General features: G+C 39.5%; 1 long non-coding RNA gene across 1 annotated transcript in view; it reads left to right on the top strand.

Moving 5' to 3' along the window:
- Nucleotides 1-1,352: 1,352 nt before the first annotated feature.
- The window catches only part of LOC117951412, a 9,015-nt gene continuing 3,332 nt past the window's right edge, over nt 1,353-7,035 (top strand). The window contains exon 1 of the long non-coding RNA XR_004658177.1: nt 1,353-1,365. This is a non-coding gene — a long non-coding RNA (uncharacterized LOC117951412). The remainder of the gene's footprint in view (nt 1,366-7,035) is intronic.

The following is a 7,035-nucleotide window of genomic DNA, read 5'->3' as shown; positions in this document are numbered from 1 at the left end:
GTTACACCTTTTGAATGCAATTACTGAAATAAATCAAGTTTTTCAAAATATTCTAATTTACTGGCTTTTACCTGTATGTAATCCATGCATTAAATCACAGAGTGTATTTTATTGCTGGTATACGATCTTTGCTGTGTCCATTTCTTATACTGTGTCTATGAAATGAACGGGGTTCTGCTGTCTTATTGACCCTTTGCAAACACGTGAAGACGGCAGAATCACCGGAAGCACAAGCTAAACAGTGTAGTAGACGAGCGGAAAGTTTCATTACTTTCAACCAGATTAAAATAAATAACATTAAATAAACGGTAATAATACTATTTTCTTCTTTATGGCTTTTTCTATTAAACAACAAGTGGTTTGGCCGTTATCGGTCGAGGTAGGGCATCTGGTAGGTGCTCACAAAGAGTGGTATTTGGAGAAATTATAGATAGATAAATATAGGATTGGATACCGACCCTTACTTTCTTCCTCTCCGTTTTCAGTCTGCCCGACTTCAGTCCACACAATCCGCAACACTATGGTAAACGGAGGACCCCCATACACTGGTGCTGATATCAAAGCTTTTAAAAGTCTGGATGCTACAAGTTCTTTTTAGCTGGCTGGGTTACAGATACGCAATTCCATGCTAATGGCAGGGTGAGGTACCTCATAATGACAAAGGGTTATTTTGTATATACATATATTCTTTACTTTAGAAAAGACTTATATAACACGTAGCCTATGTTTTTAGAGGACATGGCCTGCTTTGGCTACCCACATCCTGTTTATATAGTGTATATGATCAGCAGTAACCACACATAATTGTAAAATCTAGAGCTAGCAGGAGCTAGTGAGCAGTCCAAAGCTAGCTGCAGCTAGTTGGTCAGCTAGCCGGGGTAGGAGCTCCGCAGACCCGCAGTTAACTTGTTTTTTACCTTTTTGAAGCTAGTTTCCGTGCCGGGTCACCTTTCATTTAACCAATATTTTTTGTATGTGTGTTCTTTTTGGAGCTAGTGGAGTCGCCCCCTGCCTTTAATCAGAGAAAATGCAGGTTTTGTGACTTTTATTATATAAATATTTAAGGGGTGCAGATTTAGTTTTTTTTATACTCAATGCTTCCTTCCTATTGCCCTGCCCTTGCCCACTACTATTTATTTATTTATTTTCCTCCAATTTTATCTTCAATTGTTTGGAAACCTGCTCGTGAAGATATATTTGTAGTTGTTATATTTTCCTACAGCTGCCTTCATGGGGATTGATTGTGTTCAGAATTGAATTACTTACTATACTGTACAGCTTTGTAGCTTTAGTTGACTTGAAGTGCTTATTCAAGAAACTCTAAATTTCACAGAAATCAACTGTCTAAATCAGGGGTTTTGTGTTGTTGCGGAATTAGGACCCAAGAGCTGAGATGAGGGAGGCAGGCGGGAGCAGTTAAACAAGGATTTATTCTTACCAAAGTCCAAGGAAAACACAGGGAGCAAAAATGAAACATGAAAAACATGAAAAATCCAAATATACAAAAAAGAGTCCTGAGTAAAAGGCAAGATAAAAACAGGACACAGAACTGGAAAAACAATGGGGAAAATGGATCAAAAGGAGGATGTAAAGCACACTGTCAGGAACACACCAACTCAAACATGAAGTCACAAAACAATCTGAAAAGAGACAAAGGGAACAGAGAAGATAATAATAATAAATAATAATGATAAAATAATAAATAATAAATACAAGCGTTAACAAGGTAATGAGGAACAGGTGATACATCAGATGAATCACATTAGAAAAGTCAGACAGACAGGAAGTAAAACTAGACAAGCTAGAGACCATACTTCAAAATAAAACAGGGAACAAATCATACAGACACTCAAGGGGAACACAAGACAGGAACAACAACAAATGCCCGGCAAGGAAAAACAGCGAAATAACAGAAAACAGAATAAAGAAACTAAATAAAATAACATAATAAAGGGGTTTCCTTCCCTTAAGTGTAAGAAAGACGGAGCAGGGATTCCCTTGTATAAAATGAAGTTTCATATTAAAGTGGGCCTACAGTTACGTGTAAGGCGGCCTTAAGCCTTTATAAATACTTTTTTTGCATAGAATACTAAGCTATTAAAATAATAATTGTTGGCATGATTAATAAATCGTCTTTTTATGTTAAACATACATGTGGCAGAGTGAATCCTTATAACTGTGTCATTGGATGGCTAACTTAGTGACAACTTTACCTATAGGCCAGTAAGACTATCATCAGTGGGGTTTACAGTGGTGTGAAAAAGTGTTTGCCCCCTTCCTCATTTCCTGTTCCTTTGCATGTTTATCACACTTAAGTGTTTCGGAACATCAAACCAATTTAAACAATAGTCAAGAACAACACAAGTAAACACAAAATGCAATTTGTAAATGAAGGTGTTTATTATTAAAGGTGAAAAAAAATCCTAATCATCATGGCCCTGTGTGAAAAAGTGATTGCCCCCCTTGTTAAAACATACTATAACTGTGGTTGTCCACACCTGAGTTCAATTTCTCTAGCCACACCCAGGCCTGATTATTGCCACACCTGTTCACAATCAAGGCATCACTTAAATAGGAGCTGCTTGACACAGTAAGGTCCACCAGAAGATCCTTAAAAGCTACACATCATGCCGAGACCCAAAGAAATTCAGGAACAATTGAGAAAGAAAGTAATTGAGATCTATCAGTCTGGAAAGGGTTATAAAGCCATTTCCAAAGCTTTGGGAATCCAGCGAACCACAGTTAGAGCCATTATCCACAAATGGCAAAGACATGGAACAGTGGTGAACCTTCCCAGGATTCCCAAAATTACCCCAAGAGCGCAACGACGACTCATCCAAGTGGTCACAAAAGACCCCACAACAACGTCCAAAGAACTGCAGGCCTCACTTGCCTCAGTTAAGGTCAGCGTTCATGCCTCCACCATCAGGAAAAGACTGGGCAAAAATGGCCTGCATGGCAGAGTTCCAAGGAGAAAACCACTGCTGAGCAAAAAGAACATCAAAGCTCGTCTCAATTTCTCCACAACACATCTTGATGATCCCCAAGACTTTTGGGACAACATTCTGTGGACCGATGAGACAAAAGTGGAACTCTTTGGAAGGTGTGTGTCCAAGTATATCTGGCGTAGAAGGAACACTGCATTTTCATAAAAAGAACATTATAGCGACAGTAAAATATGGTGGTGGTAGTGTGATGGTCTGGGACTGTTTTGCTGCTTCAGGACCTGAAAGACTTGCCGTGATAAAAGGAACTATGAATTAGTGAACTACCAAGAGATCCTGAAGGGGAATGTCCAACCATCTGTTTGTGTACTCAAGCTGAAACGAACTTGGGTTCTGCAGCAGGACAATGATCCTAAACACACCAGCAAGTCCACCACCGAATGGCTGAAGAAAAACAAAATGAAGACTTTGGAGTGGCCTACCCAAAGTCCTGACCTGAATCCTATTGAGATGTTGTCGTATGACCTTAAAAAGGCCGTTCATGCTCAAAAACCCTCTAATGTAACTGAATTAGGACAATTCTGCAAAGATGAGTGGGCCAAAATTCCTCCAGGACGCTGTAAAAGCCTCCTTGCACGTTATCGCAAACGCTTGGTTGCAGTTGTTGCTGCTAAGGCTGGCCCAACCAGTTATTAGGTTTAGGGGGCAATCACTTTTTCCTTGATGGTTTGGATTTTTTTTCACCTTTAATAATAAACACCTTCATTTACAAATTGCATTTTGTGTTTACTTGTGTTGTCCTTGACTATTGTTTAACTTGGTTTGATGTTCCGAAACACTTAAGTGTGACAAACATGTAAAGGAACAGGAAATGAGGAAGGGGGCAAACACTTTTTCACACCACTGTATATTTGCTAATATGTTGGATTCATGCTCATTTTTTTTAAACTTTCAAAAATTAACTGCTGGATTCCATTGTAAAAGCCACAATTCCAAGCTGACTACACCTACTGCTCCCTGTGAAGGAGCAAACAAAGCTTTTACAGCCACCTTTCAAGTCTGCAGGGGGTGAGATCTGTCTGAAAAGATAGATCTCTTCATTCTACTGTAGGCATGCATCAGTGAGATGCAACAGTGAGTTTTAGTCATTCGTAATGTTTATCACAACAATACTAGACAATCAATGTGCAGAATTTGTGGTCCAAAATCTTAAAAAACTGCCAAATATAGCTGCATATTAATTTTCTGTTGATACAGAGCTATCCAACCCAGTCCCACAACAGCTTGTTAACTAGTCACGTTATTTTTTACGTTATCTATTGATTCGCCAACAAGGACACGATTTTGTCATTTATTTTGTGATGGTCACCACAAACGGGTAATGTGACCATTTCTCTGTGACACTGGGCTCCTCTGGTGGACGCAACAATGTAAAAATGAAACGCCCAAAGCCAGCGACAACAACGGGACAGTTGTGGTTAGGAAAAGAACAACAGGGATAGGATTAGTCACAAGAACAACCCGGAGTCGAACGGCCACACGCGGGACGTGATCCCCGCTCTCCAGGGTGAAAGTCCTGAGATGTTTGACCTATCCATGACCCCAGCCAACCTCCTTTTTTTCTGGATTTTCGTCTTTTTTTAATACTGCTTACTACAGTAATCGTGCTGTTATCACAAATGACACATAATATACACTACATGCTATTGTTAACTAGATGACATTATTTACTGCTCGCACATGCTTGATTTTGGTATTGACTAAAGTGACAACCTCCAGCAGACTTGATTAAACACTTGAAATGTTTTGTTTAACCCTTCAAAGCAAAAAGTCAATAGAAAGTTTCCAGTAACATAAAGGATGAGAGAGGATTTACCAGGGGCTGATGAAAAAATGGCAGCCAAGGTGGGACACACAACCTCATTAGTGCCTGAAGTGTCTGATTCTTGATGTCTCCGGTGACTGTGTAGATATGCCTGTGGGGTAGTGGGAGCTGAGGTTAATCAATTCCAATTGAAAGTTATTAAGGGTAGACAAAGTCACTGAGAGACACTGAAAAGGTACCTCAAACTCAACAACTTAGGCTACTGCTACGGCATATTCCGCATCAAACTGTCACTGAATACAAGTTTATTGGACAGGCAAAGATGCTGCCGTCCTCAGGCAGTGTCTTTGCTACATGTTGTGTTGCATTCACATAATGTCTGCAGAATGGGAAGACCCAACCCACCAGATTGTTAAATACAGATACTTTGTTACGCCCGTCATTATCTGATACCAACACACAAGGCTTTTAACTAACTCCCATGCCTGGCAATATTAAGCCTAGTTAGGACCAACGATTTGTAAGGAGAGTTGAAAATACTTGCAATGCACCGGTCTGCAAAGTTCTAAAACCTGGTGTCTTTTCTCTATAGCAACAACTTAATGTACTTATGTTTAAACATCCAACTTTTTTAATAAAATTAATTAATTAATCAAAATTAATGATGACAGAGAGATACTTGCTTATACCGTGTTCACAGGTGCTCACTAAGTACATTTACATGCCCACAGGTCATTGATACAGGTTATGTGAACAGTATACTCCGGTTGGATATCCGGAATAAGGCCTGTTCCGAACATAGCATTTTCCGATTAAAATGCTGGATATTCCGGTATTTTTCAGGTTACAGGAGACATTCTTTGTGCGTTTCTATGGTTGCTGTACACAAACCAACCAGCCAACAGTAGCATTTCCGATACATCTTTCTTTGGAATGACGGCAAAAATCGAAATATTATGTTCATGTAAACGTAGTCACTGAGCCTCTTTCAACTGATCGAAATGGCAGAGATTTGGACAATTTGAAACTGACTTGACTAACTGACTTCACTATTGACTGTTGAAACAGGTGGATCTAAAACCAGCACAACTGCTCTGGCTATCCCTCAAATCTTTACCTAACCACTGTACGACAACTTAAGCATTGATTGCAGGGAGATGGGAGGAAGCATTTTCCGTTCTATCCATTTTTGTTCTATGCCGTATCCATGAATCCCTACCTGTCTGTGCTTACATGTACAATAGTTCAACAGGGGATATGTATTTTTTTTCTAGAGTGAATTAAGAAGACCAGTATCAATCCCATAGCTGCCTGATGAACTGGAGATAGGAAACAGTCATGTGGTATATTTTCAAGGAAACTGTAGTTTATGATGACAAGTCAGTTGAATAACTTATTAAAATCATCATTTGCCAATGTATGCCAATTTGTCTCATATGTTAAATCTCAGGAACATGTTTGTTTTATAAGCGGTCAATGAAAGAAATGGTGAGAGGGAGATTTCATTGAGTTACACAAGCTAGTGGAACAGAGGCTAGCCTGGACTAGAGCTGAAGCGCTTGTCGTCATGTTCAGTCTTAATTTCTATCATTTTACCCAAAATTGGGCTTGCGCTCCAGGTTGCGAAGCAAATGAGCAGTCAGCTGATGCGTTTAAATTAGTGCGAAAATGGATGCTGAGGAGGTGAAACGGAAGCTGGCCTCTGCCAATTACGTTTTCGGTTGCAAAGTCTGAGGTGTAGAAAACTTTTGACCATGTGCATAATGAGAATAATGAGCCAGTGGGATTTGTGAAATGCAAAAGGTGCAACATGCTGCGTATGTAAGTTTTTGCCTAGGCCTATTTTGAATGCTGAGATGTTACAGAGGACTGATTTTGTTTCTTTATTCCAACATCCAAGTGGCCTATAAGCCTACGTTAGTCATTATTAAATTATGGTAGAACTATTACTTTCTCTCCCTCCGATCTTAACCATTACTCAAAATAATTCACAATTTCTTTTTTAACTTAATTATTAGTTACAATTCTCTATAACTGAGTGTTATTGACCATGAATTCCAAAAGTAGTGTAAAACTAGTGGTAGTAAGGTGGTGTTAAAGTATGCCTGAGTCACTGATGCCACTAGCATTAGAATATTTACAAATGCCAAAGACGTCCTCCTAAAGTCCCCTTAGTCTGCACAGACGGGCAGTGACATGTGTGATGGTCATGTCTCTCTCTCTCTCTCTCTCTCTCTCTCTCTCTCTCTCTCTCTCTCTCTCTCT

The sequence above is a fragment of the Etheostoma cragini genome, chromosome 10 (genome assembly GCF_013103735.1).
Source record: "Etheostoma cragini isolate CJK2018 chromosome 10, CSU_Ecrag_1.0, whole genome shotgun sequence".
Classification (NCBI taxonomy): Eukaryota; Metazoa; Chordata; class Actinopteri; order Perciformes; family Percidae; genus Etheostoma; species Etheostoma cragini.
Note: the sequence above shows the minus strand (reverse complement) of the source record. Positions and strands in the feature narration are given on the sequence as shown.